The 24,286-nt window shown below is 37.8% G+C and overlaps 1 protein-coding gene across 3 annotated transcripts in view; it reads left to right on the forward strand.

The window, feature by feature from the left end:
* Window positions 1–1,045: 1,045 nt before the first annotated feature.
* si:ch211-269c21.2 (carbohydrate sulfotransferase 8) overlaps window positions 1,046–24,286 on the forward strand; it is a 66,846-nt gene continuing 43,605 nt past the window's right edge. Inside the window, exon 1 of one of the 3 annotated variants that reach the window (XM_053505227.1) lies at window positions 1,046–1,118. The gene's annotated coding sequence lies outside the window, so the exon portion shown is untranslated. Of the gene's footprint in view, window positions 1,119–11,011; window positions 11,053–13,753; window positions 13,840–24,286 lie in introns of those variants that run through there. The other 2 variants (XM_053505230.1, XM_053505229.1) reach the window with 2 other exon arrangements.

Genomic DNA, 24,286 nt, shown 5'->3' on the forward strand with positions numbered 1-24,286 from the left:
GGCAACCTTAAACACACAAACAGCCATTTGGACCCGTTTCCCACAGAAATGAAAAACCCTTTTGGCATCTAAAATGATAAAAGATAACACTGTATATATCATACATATACATATTTTTTTTACCTTTATGCTATATACTATATAAACTATAGTGTGTTGCATTAATGAAATCAATAAACTGCTACAGAGAAAATGAAATTTTATTTCTGTATGCAACAAAAACATTTTGAACTCCGAGTTGAAGGTTACTTTCTAATAAAATAACTCAATGTCTATGTGAGTCCTCCTCGTATTTATGGGATAAAAACAGAATTTAAGTTATCCACCTGCAGCAAACCAAAAATGAATAAAACCGGGACTCGAAAAGCTCAAGGAATCACCTGCCGGCAAGTGTCACACATCAGCATAGTTGTGATGCATATTTCAAAACAACAAAAATTTAAACACGTTAGATTTTAATGTTACAAGATCACTATAAGCTTTAAATTTGTAATTACATTAAAAAATACATTTACATTTAATACTTATTATTTATTTTCCAGAGCTGCGGCAGAGGGATGAAAGAGCCACACGAGGCCCCGGAGCCGCGGGTTGCCGACTGTCTGATTTAGGGTGACTGGTGGTGTTTCTGAATGAAAGTTAAGAAATCACAGGAAAAGAACAGTTCACATGACACGCATGAGCTGCAAGACGAGATAAATACACCCACGTCACACGCACGGTACAGTGAGTCATAAATCAGTTCTCAGACAGTCAGGTCCTTAAGGTTTGACAGATAGAAAATCTGATCAGTCGGAAGACTCTCAGTTACTTGCTGAACTGTTGGTGAGAACTTGATCTGGTGTATGGGTATGTAGATGTACTGCAAATGTCACATGCCTGTAATTTTAGTGCAAATAAGTAGCAATTGCAGTACAGTTCACATACCCTCGCTTTATGCTGGAAACTCCGGTACGGCCTGAACTTTAACATATAATGTGCAACTGGCACCCAGTCAAACCTGCTTAGCCAGCCAGAGACAGCGCTGTTTGCTCAATTCAAAGGAGACGAGTAAACACATGGCCTGAGACGCTGAAGTGGTGTTCTTATCTCTGGAAGAAAAGACAGTCATCATCCAGGTACGTGTCGATTTTTCAACACGCTTCTTCAAATGCTGAAATCTACAGTACAGTGGTGTAGGTGGTGAATTTTCCTATATATATATATATATATATATATATATATATATATATATATATATATAAGAAAAATGGGTTGTAAAGATTAACAAACTTTCTGATTAAAATTCTGTAGATTTTGAATCCAGATTTAAAAAAAAAAAAACTAAACAAGCAAACTCAGAAACATACTCAAAACAAATTTGTGATGCCTGTAAATTCTACATGTTATTAATTTATTCTGTAAATAGTTAATATCAAGCTTGATTCTTCACTTTAGCATCCAAGGTATGCCACATTAAAACTTGCCACACCAACCAACATTCCCTTTCAATTACCGAAATTAAAGAGAGAGAAAATAGATTTGGGAGTGAAGGCTGCCTCGTGAATTCTGTGGTACAATAGAAGAGCTACCAAAGTTCAAACCGCTGAAAAAAGTTAATGCAGGTTCTGATAGAAAGGTGTCACACAATGCAGCAGTTTCTTGCATAAGGGGCTATGCAGCTGTAAACTGGTCAATGCTGATCCATGTCCTACGTACAATAAACTCTAAGCAATAGAAGAAGGTGGCCTGGGCCCGTATTCACAAAGCTTCTTAGAATTCTCTCAGAGAATTCCTATCTTAGCTTAAAAAGTCCTAGCTGGGAGTCCTAAGCTAAAAGTGATTTAGGAGTAAGGAAAGTACAAAAACCTTTATCTTACTGAGGAGGTGAGGTTGACCCCGTCGCTAGGGATGATGCAGAAATTTAAGGACTGTGATTAGTTGATAAAAAAAATAACCTCTGACCTCTGTGAAGGACTTCAAATTTTTTTAAATAGAATACATGATAATAGGACAGACAGTGAAATTATAATGTTTGTATATAAAGAAATTGTACATTCATGGCTACAGACTACTTTATGCAAAGTTTATGTTATGGACTTAATATTTTAAAGAGAATTTAACAGCCAAACGTTAAAAATGTGTCAACTTTTTAAGCAACCAATTTTGATGCAGTAGTTACTATATTTAAGTTTTTACATTTATTGTTCATACTGATTTTATTACTTGTAATCCATTTTAGATTGATGGAGCAAAATGGCTCAGCTTTTACCAATTTACATGATTACAAGACAGTCTATTTAAGTTGCACTTTTGGATGGTCTGTAGTCAACAATCCAAGAGAGATAAAAGGAAGTAAAACAACAACAAAAAAACCCAAATTAAATTCATTTTTATCTTTTCTAAGATTTAGTCCTAAATTTAAAGGGAAATTCTAAGAAAATGTCATAATCCTAAGAAGTTTCTTAGAATTCCAACACTAGGAGCAACTTGTAGGCTTAAGAAGCTTTGTAAACATGGGCCCAGGTATAATTAATCACATTCGTTACATCATGTAAATGACCAGGTGTGTGTGTTGTTTACTTGGAGAGGAGATGGCACCCGGATGCACAATAAGAAAAAGGAGAGTCAGCGGAGACAGTGTGATGCTCTAGGCAATGTTCCGCTGAGAAACCTCCGGTCTCGGCCTTCAGTTGGTTGTTGTTTTGTTACCTACAGTACCACCTACCTAAACATTGTTCCTGACGAAGTACCCCAAAGATCCAATCGCTTGCATGCAGATCCACCTTTAACTATTATAATAATTGTTTCCTGTATAACTTTAATCAATATACAGTGTGTATACAGAGTGTTTTTAGTGGAACCTTTGTATGGAGGAAGAGTTACTTTACCCAAAGGTACAATGTCAATGCAGACTTTAACACATAATTTAAACCTAATTACGTTTGGCAGAACTCTTGTATAATTAAAACTCAACTAACATACTCACATAGTATTGATAATAAAGTGCATGTCGCCATTTATATCAATGAAACAAACTAAAAGGCTTCCTTTTCACTATGGTTATGATTTGAAATGTTGCCATAAAGGACTTTATAACATTCATAACATGTGCAGTAATGACATCCTGGTGTGAGGGTGGCTCTAGTGTGAGAGTATCGGGTACAGAAAAGCGTCTCAGAGCTTTTTATGTAACACACCTGCTTTGCAACTCAACTTTGTATGGATGCAAATAAACTCTACAGGTCATTTACCACGGTGCACAGTGTGCTCATCGACTTCTAAGCCTTCATGGGTGTCTGCTTCTGACCTCAGAGCTGCTGTTTCTCAACTCAGCAGTGACACTGAGATCTTAACACGTTTAGTTTTTACATATTTTTTTAAGTTGAACAGATAGGTACTGTAAGTGTGTGTCAGGTGCAATGCTGGTCGGAGTCTCACACATTTGCTTTTATATAACAAGGTTAAGGTGTTGGAGGACTCCGGGTGGTAATTGCAGAGAGAAAACAGCTGATGCAATCGTGTGCTGTGGATAGGCCACTCTAACACTGCATTCGTGGTGTGAGCATGTGCATGTCATTTCTTTTAGTACCCATTAATCTAACTGGTGATGTGCAGCTGGTGATGTCCTGACTGTGTGTGGGAGGCGATGGACATGTTTTCTCTTTCATGCAAAATGATCACATTTAAATTTAAATGTCTACATGACATTTCTGAGATGTGATTAAATTATATCATTAGCGTTTTTCTTTTGTATTTTTCTACTTCATTAGCTATCACTTTGTTTTTCTTAATTCTAACAAGATTGTAAGATTAACAGTGGCCTGTTTGACGAAATCTTCTGTGTGAGTGATCCATTCCACACATTCATAAAATACAGACAGACTGGCATAAGTTGGTCTTATTAGCGTGCATTTTCAGCTCACAACCAGTGTTCCCACTATACAATGGATAAATCTAACAATTTTGTAAACTAAGTTGCGAAAATTGACTTTGTTTCATCACACTTTTGACTTGTTTTGACTTTGTTTCATCACACTTTTGACTTGTTTTGACTTGTTTCATCACACTTTCTTTTTTGGCAAGCTTCTAATTTCATAACTGTGATGCATAAATCAACTGCTGATCCTTTTCTCTCCGGGCATTGCACTATTCAAGGAGCTAAAATATTCATCACTAGTGTGTATGATGCCTTAAAAAGATGTTACCTTGTGCAGTGCGTGCTGTACATTTCCAAAACAGAAGAGACTTTAATCCTAATAGGACCAGCTTATGTGAGCAGCTTTGATTTATTCTCTTGGTAGTCGAATACATCCGTTGTGACGGACCTTGAGGTTACACTCTAAGCTAGAATAATTATAAGCTGATGGAGAAATTGACAAACTGTCAAGAAGCTGAAGGCTTGCGTTCCCTGACAGGACTGTTGCACGCGAGGGCAGTGACGCTCATGGCAACATTGAGTTATTTACTCTGAGGGTGATCGAGGGAATGGACAGCAAACAGCTATTAGCTAAGTTACCCTTCCACACGATTCAAATCATGTTATAAAATGTCACTTTCGACATTTTTTATTTTAAACAGGTTTAAAATGAAACAATCAAGATGTGGTTGGAATTTCGACTTTCAGCTTTGTAGGGATAGTTCTGGTTTTTCAAGTCTTTGAAAATTTCGATGCATGTAAGTACATTACCATCATTCTTGGTCGTTATGAATACCTGCTCTGCAAATAAGCTTTAAAGTTTGTCACCTGGAATGCAAATACACATAACAAACAACTGGCTTGTTTGATGAAAAGTAATTTTAAACTTACAGGGTGAAATTGTTTTTTAATTAATACTAATAAATACACTGTAACTTTGGATTTGATGGACAGTTCTGGTCTTTTTCATCATTATTTCTGGAAAAAATTCAAAGTCTGACAGTGTGTCTAAGAGAAAGAGGCCAAAAAAAAAAAAAATCCTATTAGACTAAGGACTGGCAAAGTTTCATTCAATTCTGTTCAGCCAGTTTTGCATGATGCTGTGACAAAATCAGCTGGACAGACATACAGACTTTTCTGAGACTGGTTTCTGATTCTTCAGTGTATGTAAGATATCATTGAAAGAGTGAGTTCTGGCCAATGTACAGACAAAACCTTTATTTTATTCATGTAGCTGCACCGCCAAGCTCAGCAACATCAGAATGTGAGGAGCGCTATACAAGACAACTAAAGTTGTCTTTATCGAGGATTAGGTGTATCAGAAGTCTACAATCATTCAAATTAAAAAATGTTAACGTGGCTTAACTAAAGATGTAAAGATCTAATCTAATCATTTTGATTCATACACATTCAAATTTCATACAAACGTCCATAATTTCTTTCGATTGTTTAAAGCTGATTTCTGCGACAATGACAATTGTTAAAAGCGCTATACAAATAAAATTGAATTGAATTGAATTAAACCACTGGTAACACCCAATTCCGGTCATTCCACTCCAACCATGCAAAACATTAATCACCTCCCATTATATTTAAGACATGCATGATTAGTGAAAGGGCTGTGCTCTTAGCAAGCACTGTGTCAGTTCAGATCTCCACAATGCATATGGCATTAGAAGTGTCAGCACCTTCCATGATGGAGACAGATGCCACCTGCCAGCTGGAGATATGCAGCGGGTGGTGTCTGCGCTCCCTCTGGGTTCGACTGAGTGACAGCTGTCAGCTGTAGTGTGTGTATCTGCACTCCAGTGACGGTCTCTGCTTGGCACCAGGACTTACTGATGCAGCACATGCAGTCATTATTTTGAAGAACAAAACATTTCCATACAGAATGTTACTTTGGAGATTGCAGGAGAAATGGCTAGAATAGGGAATTTCTGACTTTCTTCTATTAGCAACTTACCCAGGGATGAGCCACATAATCTAAGAGTGATAATAAACTGATTTTTAAAATTGCACTTTTATTTAATAAAGAAAAAACAGCAGTACAATCATTTATATGAAGAAGCTTTCTGTAAAAAGATGCTCCAGTGTCAGAGAAGACACTTTTAGTTTTACAAGAAAAAAGCTAACTAATATAAGTTAAAAGTATAAAATCTTAATTGAAAAACAAAATTTAATTTCAGGGAAATTATTGTTTAAAAAGAAAAAACACCCCCAGGACCTGCTGTTCTACAGCAATAATTAGGATGGGAACAAAAGCTCAAGCCTTTTTTTTTTGTTTTAGTTTTAATGATTATAGCATACAGCTCAAGGAAATCAAATCCAGTATTTCAAAATAATTTAATATTTTCCAAGATCATAAAAAAAGTCTGACAAAGAAATTCTGACAAATTATGTTAATTTATGAACATACAATAATCAATCAGGAGTCCAGCATGACATGAAGTAGATCAGCCAAAGGCATGCAGTATCTGTGCATGGTGGCTCTTGATACGCGGACTCAAGCCTCACTCTGTTCCTAATGAAGCACTCCTTAAATTGGCTTTTCTTGACTATCTTCTTAAGGTCATTCTTGTTGATTATGCACCTTTTCCTTCCACAACGTTTCCCTCTGTGACCAGCTTTCATCCTTGTGGAGAGTGTCGATGATTGTCTTCTGGACAACTGTCAAATCAGCAGTTTTCCCCGTGCATGCACTGAACTAGATGCACAGTGTTTATACCGTATGAAATTAAATACTGTAATATTTTGAGATACTGTATATTTACTGTAAGCCGTAACTTTAACAAAAAAAGGCTTGATATGTTTCACTCTATTTTTTAGGAAATCTAAAAAAAATATATGAATTTCACTATTTAAATGATATTCTAAAATATTAAATACTTTAATACTTGAGATATGCAATGTGTTTGGGAGAATGGCTTGGAGAACTTGCATCATGATTCTTTCATATGGCTGATCTAATACAATGCAATTTCTCTAAAGGAAAAACATGTAAATTTTTATTTGAGGAAACATTGGAAACTATAATCTATGATTGGCTCATATTTTAATGTATGATGGAGTTCTCCATGACTCCAGATGAGAACAGGTTGTGAAAAGTTGCTCATCTGCTCCATGTTGTGGGACTGCAGGAGGGGGTGTGCTTTGTGAGCAGCATGGGAGATCAGGTCTCTAGTGAGGAATGTAACCTGTGTCTGAGTCGGAGTCACCTTGAGAACTGAAACTAGGGAATAAATCCTAACAGATGGTCCTTTTGAGACCTTTACATGAGCATACACTCAAATCTAGTAACCAATAAAAGAAGTTGATGTCTGTGTGACGTAAAAACCTTCATCTCTACTGAATACTATGTAATCATGGCGCCCCAAAGGAGAAGGTGTGTCCAATAACATTATGTAGTTATAATGATTTTCTGAGTATTACTCTGAGGACTTAAGTGTCGAGAGAGAGAGAGAGAGAGAGAGAGAGAGAGTCTTAGCAAACAATGTGCTGTTTAAACTGAACACATAAACACTTCTTCAGTGACAGTGTGTTCATGTGTTCAAGCATTGTTAAGCACCAGGAGGTTGTGATCTATGACATGGGCTACTGCAAACACCTCACTGAGATGCTTTTGATTGTGTGCCGCAGCATGCGGTTCAGACCACCAGCAGAGCGCGATGTTGTTTGCTGCACACTAGGAGGATCTTGTGATATGCCATTCTTAACATGTCCCTCTCTCTTTCTTTCTCTCTCTCTCTGTCTCTCTGAAAAGAAGCCTCCCAGCAGCAGATCTATGCTCACAACCCTGCTCAGTGAGAGCATGCTTTCTTTTCATTATTTTGGTTCATTCAAGGTTTGCTTTTAGCTCTTATAATGGTGGAGATAGATTACAAAAAGATGAGATTAAAGACGATTCAATTTACAGTTTTACTCTTACCTTAATTATAATTATTTACTCATGATGTGTTTAGTGGTTGGTGTTTACTCATGCTGCCTATTAAATATAATAGTGCCTTCAACCACATTTAGATTTGATTACTGCACACAATGTGGTGGCCAGTTCATGTGTGAAAATGCTCCCTTGTGCTCCCAGAGCCAATCTTTCACCATTTGAGTCCTGGGATATGTCTGTGCCTGCTATTAGGGGAGAAAGAAAGTCCATAGATGTGATAATCTGGTCATTCAGTACATTTAGGTCGTCAGCAGACTTCAGTTTATTGCCACATAACGGTGCTGAGTTTAGACTTGACCAACTGAAGCAACCCCAGATCATAACACTCCTCCCAGAGATATAATAATAGATAGATAACCATTGCTAAGCCTGGACCTGACCAACTGATGCGCCCATTACTCTGGATTAGGGTCTCGACTCATTGGACCAAAGTCTAACCTTTATGCTAACCTTTAAACTATAAAATAACAGGTGGATCTAAATGTTTTTAGCTTCTGTTTTAAGCTTTGCTTCTATCTAAAAACTAATTTTAATAAAACAGGATTCTTTCAATATTTTTTAGAATCAATTGTTTGCTTTGTTGTAATGGTACTGTTGAAAATACTAGATGCATTTTGATGGTATTTGAGATGTTTTCAGGTTTTGCAGTAGGAAAATCTACAGTTCACTGCTGATTGAAGTGAGTGTGTGATGGAAGAAAAAAAGACACAGGGGATCCAGAACTGAGCTCACGCTTCTCATGGAGTGTCTAGAATCTTTGAATTGGTTTTATATCCTATAAACTGTGCTTTTGATGCATGTAGTTCTTTTGTTCAATGCCTACAGTTTTAATATATGAAATTGTACTAAACTACCAGATAATAATAATAATAATAATAATGCTTTATAAGGTTCATAAACAAAGAAAAGCCAATAAATCCAGGTTCACTGACTCCCCTTTTTTGTGTCAGAGGAAAACTGATGTGAGCACTCGAGGGACAGTGCAAGAGCATGAATCACAAAATCAGTCAATACTTGTTCATTTTGTTCCTGCCTCGACTTTAAACAAGTGTTTTTTCTTCTTTCACAATAAATACTGTGAAACAAAAGAGTAAATTCTTAATTCTGATTAGCCAGAATATTTTTAAAGTCAATGCCAATCTCAGGGATTTATTAATCCTCTTCTTCTTATGGGTATTAACTTTGATATATATATATATATATATATATATATATATATATATATATATATATATATATATATAGCAATGAGAGTTTTTTTCTATTTCATTTTTTAAGTGCTTTGTCTTGCTCAGTGTCAGAGTGAATCCAAGACTTATCACAGAGACACTGAGTTCAAGGAAAGAGAACTCATCCTGGATAGGATGTCAGGACACTGGATCATTTACACCTAGGGGCAATTTCCCACAGCCAGTCCACCTTCTGGAATGTTTTTAGCCAGTGGGAAGAAACATTTGGCCAGAATGCTGAGAAAACCTACAAAACATATGTGGTGTGGTAAATCTATACTTGGATATTCCTATATCTGTTTTTTTAGAAGTAGTCCAGAAACTATTTGTGAATTCTTAGAATAAAGAACAATTGCAGTTTAGAATTTTGCCGTAACATGTCAATCATGGCAGATGGACAATTTGTAAAACATACAGTAAGTGGCAATGACCCTCCAGGTTCTGGGTCCGATTCCTGGGTCAGGTCTATGTGCATGGAGATTGCATGTTCTCCTTGTGCTTGGTGGGTTTACTTTGGGTACTCCGGTTTCCTTCCACAGTCCAAAGACATGCAGACTAGGTTAAATGGCGTTCCCAATTAGCGTTCCCAAACACACACAATGAGGCTAGATTTGAACCCTCAACAGGGTGAGGCAACAGAGCTAGCCACTAAGTCACCGTACCGCAAGTTTGGGGTCTTATGTATTGCTGGTAAAATACTTTAATAACTTTAAAGCTTTGATAACTTTCTTTTTTTTTTAAGAAAAAGTGGATTTATGCTAAAATAGAAATCTCATAAGCCGTGCATTTTCTATTCTTTGTCTCTGCAGAGATCCATGTCTCTAAAGATCCTGACTGATCTACAGAGTGACTGGAGCGAGGGCTTAATCTGTATTCTTGGATAAATCCTTGTTAACCTTGTGGAATTACATAGGCATGCTTACCAGATTCTGCCAAGGGCATTAGAGTGCACTTTGTCTTAGTAATTTTATATCCACTTCTGCATCTGAACTTGTTAAATATTTTAAGCCACTGAGAGATGGAGAATGATATCTTTCATAAGTGCAACAAGAAGGAGGAAATTGGAAGATGGGAGGAGTGATTTGAGGAGGTGAGTTTGTCGTATTGTGTTGTTCGAGCTAATGGCTTTAGGGAAAGTACAAAAACAAGAGGCGACAGTGGTCACCCCTGTGTTGCGTCTCTTTACTGAGCTCAAATGCATGGGATTGACATTATGATTATTGTTACCACAGAGCAGAGAGATTAGTTCCACTTTCAGTATGAGGATAAAATATGACCTGAACTCAAATCTATAATATGGCTATTTATTGGAGTTGTATAGATTTTTATTGTAAAACAAAACACATTAGGGCACAATAAGATGAAATCATTTATAAGCCTACTTGGTTAGGAGTTTTATGTGAGCTTTTAAACAGGCTTATAAGTTTAAGAACACAATAATAAATATAATACTTTTAAAAAAATGTGCCACTCCCAAACACCACCACCAAAGTATGTAACATTTTAACAAAAAAATCTTTTTCACAAATTTGTGACATTAAGAAGGGTATGAATATTGTATGAATCAGAAATGTAACAAGGGTATATAATGTGGCACCAGTGCACCAGAGTAATCTGCAAAGGTCAGTAAATTTTTTCTTATACTTGCACACAATTGATTAATTTATTCTTCCTAAATATAAGCATATAGTACATGAGGGGCATTCAAGTCAAACTGGAACAGAGATACTGTATGAGACTAAAAACCTTCTTTATCTCATTTTTCTATCTCAGTCGTTCCCAACAAGTTTTCCCTGCCTGATCACACCCATTTCAAATCAGGAAAGAAACCTAATTAGCTGATTAGTTAGGTCAGGTGTGCAGGGAGCTGAGAATGCACTTAAATGTGCAGGGACAGAGCCGGGAACTACTGCTGTATATAATTCCTTATGCACTAATCAAATGCACTCATCCCAGCATTTCACTAGTGTTTGCGAACCATAAAGGTAGAAAGGTTACTCAGTACGCCTGAGCCATGCTCAGATTGCCCACTCTATGTCTGAAAAACTGGCCTCCCAGGAACTCCTTTATGAACAGCACAAATACATGGAAATGGCTAAGATTGAGGTCAGGACTGTATGGTGTGTATGTGGCAATTATTCCTCAAGTTGTCTTACTTGTTTTACTGGCTAAATGTTCACGGAAATGACTGCATGGGCTCCGAACTACCTCAGGTGGGATCATCATTCACAGACATACAGCTTTTTTTTAAACGTTTGCCCCATTCAGATGTTTTGCTGCGGCTATGAGTCTTCATCTTCATTTACAAACACCTCAAGAAAGAATCCTAACGGTAAAAAAAATTCTGATTATTTCAGTTCAAAAGGTAAAACCTCAACTCCCACTGGTAGAATCAAAGTTTTATTCCTTAACCATAGTTCCTGCTGATTTTTGGTGGCCTTAATCAGCATGCTGTTTGGCTCCCCTGCATTTCCATCGGCTGCCCTGGTGACTCTGAGGCGCTAAGCGAATATTTCTACTGCTTATAGCTAGAAATGGCCTGCTCATAACCACATAACGTTTCTCTCGCTAGTGAATTTGAATAATGTGCTTAGACGAATAACTGAATAATTTGTTAGCACTTAAGGGATTTTAAATATGCTGTTCACTTTTTCGGTTGCGGTGTGAAGCTCACCACCCGAGTACCTCATTATAATTTAATCTCCGAGCCAGAAATCTGCTGGGGTGCTCCTCATTAATGTGTTAGTTTCATTTGGAGGATGACGGTCTACTTGACAGTCAAATTATTTTGTATGCACATGTTAAGCTTTTTTGATATACTCTGTTTTTTGGTAAGTACTAACTGCAATCTGCTGTTTTAGTGTATGCTTCAAAATTGTGATTGAAAGTCTTGTTTTTATACAATGTAGGATGCAATTTTATATAATTTGCTTTCAATCATTTGCTATCTCTGTATTCATGACTAGGTTTGCATGGATACTTAGGGGTTTTCTTGATTCACTTTTACTGACTGAGTAAACGGTTTATACTGTAGGTATTTCTGCATGGAGAGAGACTAAAACGGGCAGCATGGTGCAACAGTGTGTAGCAGCTCCAGAGTTCCAAGTTCGATCCTCAGCTTGCGTTACTCTTCATGGTGTGAATGGGTGTTTAAATATTGCCCTTTGATGGACTGATGCCCCTTCCTGGGAGTCTTCCTGCCTTATATACACAGCTCCTAGACTCCAAATACATCATGACTGTGACCAGGGGTAGTGCTTACTGAACGTGAGTGACAGATGAGGATAAAATGTCCAATGTGTAAATATTGTGCTGGAAATTGCTTAATGGTTTTAAAAGATTAGGCACCTTCAGTCCAATCTATATCTGGAGTTTAAGTGTGCCTTCCCCTTTTCTTCCTTTATTTTTTTCTTCTTTCTTTAATTAATTTCTCCATCTATTAATCCATCCATCCAATCCGTCCATCCATTCATTCATCCACTCACTCGCCAGTCCATCCATTTATTTATCCAAAGATACATACTTTTATCAATAATTTAACCAATCTATCATACATTTATCCATCCATCATCCATCCATTCATTTATTTATTTATTCATCATCCCTGCATTATTTATTTATTCATCCATCCATCTATTTATTATTTCTCTATTCCTTCATTCTTCCACCTTCCATTCATCCATCCATCCATTCTAGATTTGATCCCACCCATCCATCAATCCATTCTAGATTGTATTCTTCCATCCATTCATTTATTTTAGATTTTATTCTTTCATCCATCCATTTATTTTAGATTTTATTCTCCCATACATCCATTCTAGATTTTATACTCCCATCCATCCATTCATTCATACATCCATGCTTACCTTAATTTCTTTCTTTTGCTCTACCCCTTTCCTTTTACGTTCATGTAGGACTGACAAGCTCTTGCATAAGTATTCACCCCCTTCGATGTCAAATACATTTGTAACTGATATAAAATATATCCTATGAATTTACACAAAATAGCCATAATATCGAAGTGGTGGTAATTTACAAAGAACAACCTTTACAATATTGAATAAGTATTCACCCCTGTGAAACCTAGCTGTGACAATAGATAATGTGGAGAGGTTTATGGTGTATGAATAATGATAGTTCTTTATATAGTCAGAGATTAATTCTGATGAATTGTCTTTAGTTTGTCCCAGTAGTGAAAAGTGAGGGTCCCTAAACAGCTTGTGCACTAAAGCCGGATGTGTTCAGCTGGAACCCAGAGGAATCCCCAGCTGATGTATGCAGCTTGTTTAACGCTCGGGTTGAGTTCAGTTTCCTGAAAATTTCTTTTGGGTTTGATGAAACAGTAATAAGAGTTTCTGTTTTTTTTATTTTTTTAGTTTTTTTTTTAACAGTTGTAATTAAAACCGAGGCACAGCGGCGTTAACTAGCAGCGCACACTTGGCGCAGGTTCTCGGTGTGTCGGTGCTTTCTTTGGGAGCAGGAGCTGTTGCTTGGCAGTGCGCGCGCAGCGTCTCGAGGGAGCGCAGGAATAGAAGCGGGCATGCGCCGACGCGCGCGCTGCGCTTCATCTGTACACGAGCGCAGCGTCACGCAGATACCGAGCTCCTCGCGCACACCTGGCACGCGACTCAAGTTGAAAAGACAAAACGGGTTCCGTGTTCGCGCGCGCTCCAGTTCTTCTTCTTTTTTTTTTTCGTCCCTTCGAGCTTGAGTTCTGATGTGGCGGAGTTACAGAGCAGGAGGACTTTCTGAGCACAATGAAGACAGTTAAGGTCAGTGTTGGATTTTTGCTTTTTTTATACTCTGTTAACTCAATCTAAACATGATGCAAATTAAGAAGGAACATCACGTTGTTAGGATATGTGAGCAAATCTCACACCAGCCTGTGTGTGTGTGTTGTTTTTTTAATACTAATTAGTAAAGCAGTGACTTTTTGCATCCTGTCCCAGATCATTCCCATCACTCATGCACTGATTCCCAGACAGGCAAAGCACATTACATAATATCATCTCCCAGTTCTCTCCGGAGACAGACTAAAGATTTCCTCAGCTATTCCTCCTGCTGTCAGAGATCTGCGAGATCGTCTCTCGGATAGCTTTGAATTATTTCTCACCAGGCTATAAATAGTACAAGTCTGCTTGTCCTCCCACCCAGCCAATCGGAAATGCATGCAAGACTAAAGAACAGAGCTTAGTGGAGCAGGGCTCTTTCCCCAAAAAAAAAAAGAATCAAAGCAGCACTTCATTACTTCATTGATCTCATTAACACTGCCTTGACTGTCTGGCTTTGGCTTCCTGTGGCACTGATGATGCCAGTGCAATGACTGTACTTGCTTCTGCATTCAGGAATGACAAATTAACAGGTACCAGATTCAGTTTCCCAGATGTTCAGTTTCCAGTGTCCACTGCAAGTGACACTAATCGTAACCACATCCAGAAAGATCCTTTTAATTGACCAGATCAAGATTTTTCCTAAGCAGCTGAATGATTAATAATAAGGCTCCATTCAAAAAGTTTTTTTTTTTTTTTTTTTTTGCAATGACATGCATGCTCAATGAAAATTATAACTGACTTGTTATTAGAAGTTACTGACAGCATGGCATTTAGAAAAAGCCACAGTAGCCTTCAGAGACCGGTGTCTGGCCAATCAGACAATGGAAAGGCTATCCGTCTCCCTCTTTTAATGGGGGAAAGGGCACCTTTTAATTATTCATCTGTGATGTCAAACTATTCCTCAAAGGCTGTTATTCAGAGTGCAGCCGGTGAATTATGAATGACAGAGGAACAGCTTCTTCGCTGCACATGAAGGTTCAGTTTCTCTGGTTGGTTAGTGCTCCACTAGCTGTTATGTAAAAGCTCTTCCAATGTCTGAAAGTGATTTTGACTTCTGCTGCTGCAGCATTCATAATGCCTTCCTTTAATTCTAAGGGAACTAGACCTGTGGGAGTTCTCGTACAGTTTTAGCACCATGCTAATGGTTGTTTGCTGTGTGCAGAGCTGGTTTGCTTTAAAACAAGCGATTAACAATGCCCGATGGTGTAGGACACAATCAAGGTTTAATTTTTTTTGTTTGTTTTTTTTTATGCAAAAGTATTCATACCATGACTTTGTCACGGGTGGCTTTGGATTTGAACGCTTATCCTGTTGCCTTACTGAGGAAAGAATTTGAATGTGCAAACTTCCACACCCTTAATATTTTTTAACTGCCAGAAACATAATACTGCTGTGACCAGTAGTCATGTGATTTTTTTTTTTTTTTTTTTTTCCTATTTAACATGAACAAAAGGAATGAGCTAGGAGTGGTTAAAAGAAGTATGTTAACTTTAGATAAGTAAATTCATAAGTAGACTGTACATTTCTGGGTTTGCCTTTCGTTTACAATAAACGCTATTGTATTTTTAAATTTTTATTACTTCTGTTGAAACTTTAATAGCTATGTAGAGCTTCTAAGGCACACTAAGGAAATTTCAACACAAAACAGTTTACAATAATGCACTAATCACCGTGAATATTGTTTGCATGGCATCTTACTGGCTTCTTTGGCAGATTAGCAAAGCTTTTTGTGTGCTCACCAAAGGCAGCGGTAATCTACGCTCCTTCCTTGCAATCTTCATTTTTCTTTATTAGGATAACATGAAAACATGATTATTCAGTAGGTTTTTAAAAACAAACTTCTTGCAGTTTAGGAACTGGGGGAAAAAAATGGTTGCACCACACACACACACCATATGAATAAAATGTCAAACCTAATTTGCAAATGGTTTAGAATATCACTTTGTTGAAATCTCTTTTTTGTAAGTGTACATACAGCCATACATGGCATGGTGGATAAAGGTGATGCAAAGTATAATAATCAACCATAACATTAACACCCCAGCCGGTAAACTGAACGACATTGGTCACCAACTAGAACCTCAGCACGCAGGTGACAGAATCATGTGAACCTAAGCCTCATGCATGTTAGCAGGGACCTAAGGCTAGCCTGTCCAATCTGATCCCACAGAAAAGCCAGTGCAGCACAGATCAGCAAAAACATCAATGCTGGTGACAACAGAAAGGCACCAGAATTCTCAGGACACTGTAGACTCCCACACACAGCTGCCAGCGGGCAAAGGTCCTTAATAACTTTTGGTCAAGTGTTTGATCATGTTTTATAATCATTTATGATAAGTCTTACCGCCTTACACACTTACAGCTTCAAGCAAGCGCGCGCACACACACAAACTCCTTTAGAGTATCTGGCACACACTGTGACAAGCCCACACAATATTTCTGACTGCATTTGTCAGACTTCCTGTGTGCATGAACGTCAAGGACGGTGGTAGGCAGCCAGCAGAGAAAGCAACAGGATGAATACTCACGCTGTATGATTAATAAGGCCCTACGAGAACGAAAGGTTTGACATTCAGTAAGCTGCTCAGTGCTTTGCACCGTAGGATGCCAGACTGGAGTAGAGAGCAGAGCCATGGGGGGGGCAGGGGTCACTGGGACAGTTAGAGCCGCTCCGAGCTCTCGTTTAATGATCATCAGGCTGAACAGCTGCTTCGGAAGGAGCCCTGGCCAGCGTTAGTGTGTGATTGATTTCCCTCAGGAGACTGCACACCTCACGTGTAAGGGGAGGTCAACATATGGCACTAAGCCAGTGTCTAATAGTGTGCGTGTGTATGAGAGAGAGAGAAAACGCATGAGCTTCTGCGGACGGTGTCACGAGGGAATGGAATTCTGAATGCATGCAAACGTACATATTGACCCGACGAGGTGAAGGTCAGGCTGTTCGAGTTGCATGTGTGTGTTTTCTGCTTCGGCAGAATGCCCAGGCTTTTCTGCAAGGCTGAATATTTCATAACATGACGATCTGAAGAGGTGCGTTGATTAGTCTGGTTAATTTGAAATCTAGTGACAAGTTTGACAAGTTTCACTGCAGCTTGCATGCAATCCAGACTCGGCTCAGCTGTATAAAACGAACCAAACATGGCATGAGAGCATTTTTTTTCCTTTTGTCTTTAAATATAAGCTGATCCACAAGCCGCAACCTGAACTGAACTTAAGGGCAGAGCTAAAGCAACGGAGGAAATATCGCCTGTTCTAGAAAACTCAAGTGATGAACGTAAAGAGAAAATAAAAACTTTGATGTGACGGACAAAATGTTGCCTTTTATAATTATTTCATGAGTACCGGCTCTGTGCTCCCGATACAAGCGAGATTGTTTAACTGCGCTGGGGGAAAAAAGATGTCTTAGCAAGTAAACTATTGGCTAATATTTCCTCATATCAATAATAATGTTTTAGATCAATATTTTTTTATAACACTGTTTGAAGAAACTGGCTAATTTCAAGCTTATTTTATTGACTAGGTTGAGATTTTCTCAGCAAGGCTCTTTGGTTGTTGGTGATTATAGTGCAGATGATCTGGGTATTATGGGGAAAAGGGTGGGGTTGTGCTGGCGGGATAACACAGGTGTTTTGCATACTAATTTACATACTAAAACTATTCAAGGGCACCTTGTATAGTTAAAGGTTAAGAATTCTTAGTTTTCTCAATAGGATTAAGGCAAACGGTGGTTTGGTTCTCATAAAAGGTCAACCAAATAATCCTTAGAGATGTAGAATTTAACATAAAAAAATTGAATACATACAGGTTTTTTTTTTTTTAAGAGAATATAGAAATTGGTATTTTTTTACATCTTACTTTGTAAGCATTTATTCATCCTCAGATAAGTGATTTATTCCAGATCGGGTTCATGATGGAACACTGGGCATGAAGTCGTCAATCCGGCTACCAGTATTGTTAGGTGGGACGAAACCAACGGGGAGGACATGCAAAACTGCAGGCAGGTGATGTGCGTAACCTGATCTCAGGATCAAATCACGAGGCCATCTATGTGGTAGATAAGATATAAAACACGTTCTAAAGATGAGTGCATGATGATGGGATGATTGAGACACATGCACACCATTTAATCTTTTTTTTTTTTAATATCAACTGCATTAAAAAATCTTTTTTGGTCATGCATAATTTAAATCTTTTGCATTTTTAATCACGCATATTCGCAGTAATCTGAGTCATTCGTCTATGCAATTAGTTTAATGGAAAATGATGTTGATTTTTAAATCCTTTATCCTCACAGTAAATGTCATACTTATACAGGCTTAAAAAAATCAAAGCACAGGTCTGACGTGTACAAGCATCAATATTAAAGCTAAGACACAGAGGGAGAGCTATGGGTCATGTCAGGGCCACTTTCTTCACTTCCAAGCAATGTCTTATTCAAGGTGAAGAAATCAATATGAAACACAATCAAATTAGCATTAGGGCTGTGTACTGCTGGAGAGCATTGCCAGTTTTGATCTGGTCATTTAGATGCAGGAGCATTGCTCTGGATAAATCTACCGCTTTGATAAAAAAAAAAAAAAAAAAAAAAAACATTAGCGTAAACTGTTTCACTATCTAACCTTTTTTTATTTATTATAAAAAAAAAAAAAAAAATAATAAAAAAAAAATAAATATATATATATATATATATATATATATATATATATATATATATATATATATATATATTTTAAATAAGGTAAATACATCATGATAGTAAAATGTATTTTTCCAGTACATCATCTTAAATACTGCGACTACACTAATAGACCAGTAACATTCATTCACATGCATTTATACAATCAGCCAATCAGGTGGCAGCAAAGTGATTTGCTAAAATTATGCAGGGACGGGTCAAGAGCTTTAGGTAAATCTCAAAGTGACTTTGACCGCGACACGGTTGTTAGTGCCAGATCGGCTGGTTAGAGTTTTTTTTACAAGCTGCTGACCTGCAGACAGTTTAAACACAGAAAACAGGTGCAGAAAAAAAGCAAAAAAGAGAAAAGAGTAGTTCTACTTCTCTCATCGAAACTGAATTTCCACCTGCAGAACTGCCACTCATTCGAATCCTTCATGTCCTCTTTTTGTCCATGTGGGTTTTCTTTCGGTTATCTCAGCTCTTCCATCTCCGATAAACCTGCTGGTCCTGTAGGTGGATTAACAGCTCTAATGACTCCTACATGTGAGTGAGTGTGTGAGTAAGAGTGAGCATGGTCCCCTACGATGGAGTAGTCATCCATTCAGGTTGTATTGAATATATTAAATACAACATTGATTGACAAATATTATATCCACTGTAACTCTGAACAGGATGAGGAAGTTACTAAAGATAAATAACTGAATAAACGAATGAGTAAACGAACCGTCAAACACACCAGGACATTTTAGTTAATACAGTCGGCAAATAACCATTTCTGAAATAAATTCAGCGACTTTGCATAATGTGCATCCTGTAATACAAATTCTATGTGGTACCCACTTGGAAATTTTTTCTCCCCGAATTCATTGTAATTTGATAGACTTTTTACATTCCTGTTAATTTTTATAGAGACGTTAAGCTGAGTTTGAAGGGAAGAGAAGAAAAAAAAATTTAAGGGTAGAGAATAAAAATGATTCATCATCAGCATGAGATAATATACTACTAATATAAAAGTACTACTTTAACATGCAATAGTATTTTTGAATATTTTATTGACAGCCTACTGTACGTTAACTGTTTGCCATGTTCACATTACAAGACTTATCACGGAATGCTGATTTTAGTTTTTTTTTTAGTTACTGTGGATTGGATTTGCATGTCATGACTGTTTGCATTCATAATTACAAGTGACTTTTACAGTATGTGGACGCACCTGACCTCTGAAACATTACATATGACCCATATGGGTTCAAACATCATATTTGTGCAACCACTCATTCTTTGATTTAAAATCATCAATGGATGCGATTTTGGCAAAAAATTAAAATGTGCTTGGGATTTTGCTCTGGAGGACAGCAAGCAGATAGTCATCTGTATTTGTTGAGTTCCAGAAGAAGGAAGAAAGCCAGGTGGCTTGTTTTAGCTGTTTTGGCAGCTGTGGCTAGAACTGCAATGAAATTCCTGCGCTTCCAGTGCTGAGGAACAGCAGTGAGTGCTTTATGTGTGCACAGAGACAAAAAAAGTTTTGTGAATTCCTATCTGAATGTTCTTATTCAAGTTGCATGACAGATATATACACAGCTATCTGATCTATTATATATGTGAAAGTTACTCGGATCCTTTCTGAAAAACATCAGGTTTTTCACAGCCCTAAAAAAATCTGATCTACATTAGGGTAAAAAAAACAAACAGATTTAAGTCACTTTCAAGCTTGTTTTGTGAACATCGCCATAATGTTGAATTTGTTATATAACCTTATTTTTAAAAGTTTGCATGGTTTAAACAAAGAACAAGTAGTGGCTGCATTGTTAAGCAAAATCTGACTTTTAATCGCATCACTTTTTTCTGTCACGTGATCAGTAAAGCAAAAGTGAATTAAATATGTTTAATGGATTTTTGGAGAAGTTGAAGCCAAAAAGATGCATTTATCTTTGTTTTTGCCATTGCAGTCATGCCACTGGTTAATGACGCAAAACATTTTATGAAACGGGACATGATTATGAAACACAATTTGGATTTTACATACTAACATCATTGTGCCAAATTGATCTAAATATATTAACTTTATTATATAACACCATATAATTAGCATAGCTAAGTCAGATATTGTTAGCACTGTGGTGAAGTTTATAATGCGACCTCCTATTTAACATTTCAATCAATGCATCTTTTACTCGTATTTCTCATGCTCCAATTACTTTCACGGGTTTTGCTGCATATGGGAGCCATGATGCACTTATGGTAATATTTAAATAGAAAATCAAGCAGAGAAATTCGTTAGAACCCGCCATGAGCGATTTGGGTACAAGAGACATCAGATGTGCTCTGTGTGTGTGTGGGAAGCTTTGTCTGGTTCTGTCCACTATTACTGTAATGTTATGACGAGCTGGGATAGACTCCAGGCCCCCTGTGACCATGAATACAGGATAAAGTGGTATAGACGATGAGTAAGTGAGTGATTTATAAGTCTTTTAGTTTTCATCTTATTCAAATTTAAAAAACGTCCCGACTTTTCTGAAATTCCGGTTGTCCTTGATCTAACTGCCGTGACTTGCTGACAAAGCATGTGTTTGCTATTTTTTTTTTTTTTTGACAAAACTCAGGGAGATGGAGTTATAGAAAATCATGCAAAATTCACACTGATATACTCAAAATACAAAATATGACAAAATATTTTGGGATTAATGGTTCTGACTCAAACAAAACACAGGCAAAAAAAAAAGAATTCCTATCAGTTGGCAATGCATCTTGCTTTATTTGGAGAAAAAAAAACTTTTCCCAAAAGTACAGAAATGGAGTTTTCATTTTGCGGTCAAACTGTTTGCTTTAACTTGTATTCACTCTACACACTTCCCTGTGGTTTGGCATGAGTGTGAGAATTAGCTTTCACCGTTAGCTTTTCACACTATAACCTGAACCACAGACACCTTTTTTTTTTTATTAATTAGTTTTTTTGAATTCTGCACAGAATATTGTCTTGGATTAGTTTAAAAGATGCTGATTCGTGCCTTCATATCCTGTTTCATGCCAAACATTCAGCGCACATTATACTGTATTCCTACATCCTGTATCATCACTTGCAAAGCACCACATCTCCTGGCTTGCCTTTTCTCTCTGACCTTCTACAGTCGTATCCGTGCTCTGACCTTCAGGTCCACCAACACTGTTGCACTGGTGGTGCCAAAAACCAGACTGACATCACTGTGACTTCTATAAACCCTCTAAAGCCGCACACAACGACCTTTGTGACTGCTCTTCTTTCATGCTTTTTAAAGGTCGGCTTAGGTCACGGCTTACCGTACAACAGACGAGCATACACACTATACGAACAGAGTGCAAATTTGAATCCCACAGATGACACATCTGTCCATGGCTGGGAGTCACAAGAGAAAATTGGGTCTGCTCTCTGGCTGGAATGGATTACTCGCACTCATTTGTAAATCATGGCCACGCTACCCTATCATCGGCTCAGTGAGCTTATGCATGAGGAAGAGGGCAGAGTGGCTGATGCTGCCCTATGATGTAGCATGAACAGCAGTTTACAAACATGCTGGCTTCAAATCTATCGGAGGAAGCATGACTGATGGTTGTAGTTGTTATTCGTGATTTTAGTGCATTCGGATTATACGGTATAAACTTACATTTAGCAGACACCCTTATCCAGAGCGACTTACATTTTTATCTCATTATACATTTGAGCAGTTTTAGGGTTAAGGGCCTTCCTCAAGGGCCCAACAGGGTGCTCGTGGGATTTGAACCTGGGATCTTCCGAAACATGGTTCAATGCTTTAACCACTGAGCTACCCCTCTAAGCTTTACAGAGAGACTGAACAGTTGGAGTTGTACATGCATCAGCAAGCTAATCAAAGATAATGTGATAGGAATCTGTAGAAGCTATATTTCGACAGAACAGCAATAGCAATAATTTCTTTTGCAAGGACAGTTCATGTCAAATCGAGGATTGTGATGAAATGTCTCATGAATGAAAGCATAAAATTGATTGACATTTACAGAAGACATCAAGCGCAGCATGATGATGAGACTGGTACCCACAGTAAAACTTTTGAATGGTGCGACTGTTTTAAAGAGGGCCGTACATCTGTGAATGACGATCCCAGTCGAGCTGGCTTGGAGCCCACTGCAGCTGTTCGTATGAACATTTAGCAGGTGGAACTCCTTATACTTGAAAATTGATGGATAACTTGTGACCAACACATAATCATTTATGAACCTCACTTACACATTGCACAGGAACTTTTGCTGCAAGTTATTGCCACATCTATTTCCACATGTTTGGGCCATGTAAGGAGTTCCTGGGAGGCCAGTGCCTTGGACGTGAAGCAGGCGGTCCGATTGTGGAAATGGAATCTAAGCACTGGTGAAACACTGGGATGAGTGCATTATCAGAAGTCCCAGTTTGACTTGAACGACCCCTCCTACATTTGGAGCTCAGTCCTAATATTGGTAGTTAAAATCAGTAAGTTACTAAAACAGACTTTTAGAAATGTTTTTTTTTCAAGAATTAATTGAACTAGATTTGAAGAAATACACCTACTGCACACTAGTTTTAGAAATTCCTTATGCTACTTTATCCGCTCTCTGATAACCATATGCAAAATCATTGGCACTGAGCACACATATTTTATTCCATAATTAAAGCAAATGAAATCTATTTGTCTGAGAAAATCAAGTATATTGAATTTATTCTGAGCATATTTAAACACCCAAACCTGTGATGTGGTTTCAAATTCCATTATTAAATTTCCACTCGGCGAGCAGCATAATTAGTTATGGCAGGGACAGACCACAGCACACTCACTGAATTATATTCTCATTATCATTAATATGGGCAGATTTTTGATTACATTGCAGAAGCGTTGTCTATCCAAGAATTAGACGATGGAGCAAGAAAGATCACCGAGTGCACTTGCGGTGAGCCACGCGCCAGCTTGGGGAATAAGAATAATGGCCCAAGATGTGATGAGCGTATTCATTTTATTACGATGAGCCTGACAAGAAAGTGACAAGAGGGTGTCACATGCATGCGGTGTTATTTTTATTTTTTTTCCTCCATATAATAATGTATTATGCATTGCTTTTAGCGTTTATCATCGAGGACGGGTGTCAGAATGAAACCATCGCATGACTAGTGGCTGTTTCTGCACTGCAGTCCCTTGTGTCTGGGTCATCACCTAGGTCCCCGCCTCTATTCCTACCGTCCACAACTTCATTAGACAGACCCCCCCGCCCCCCCTCCACTTCCCCTAAGATCACTGGATCGTACATTACATCCATCAGACGTCTGTCGAGTTATCTGGGAATCAGCTTCTGCTTCAAACTAGAAAAAGACATTAGCCAACTACAGGGGACACGAGGATCAACTCTGGAATCACTTTTTAATTCTTGTGTCTGAAAGCTTTGCCGGTTCACAACAATCGTTCAAAGTATATTCAACTAAGTGGTCGATAACCTAAAATAAAAAAAAAAACGATAAAGGGTACATCACTATTTCTGATAAATATTAATTAAATAAAATTTAAACAAATACGTCATCATCAGTGTCCCTGAGATGACCAGCAGCCGATACGCTTCCCTGTCTCACAGTTGTTTCTTGTCGAATGACTTCAGCTCCATTATTTTAAAAGCTTTACAGACACTAAAATCCCACTGTCTCACAGGTCAGGGAGCAGCGATGACGCCAGCCTGCGG

Source organism: Clarias gariepinus, chromosome 10, assembly GCF_024256425.1.
Source record: "Clarias gariepinus isolate MV-2021 ecotype Netherlands chromosome 10, CGAR_prim_01v2, whole genome shotgun sequence".
Lineage (NCBI taxonomy): Eukaryota > Metazoa > Chordata > Actinopteri > Siluriformes > Clariidae > Clarias > Clarias gariepinus.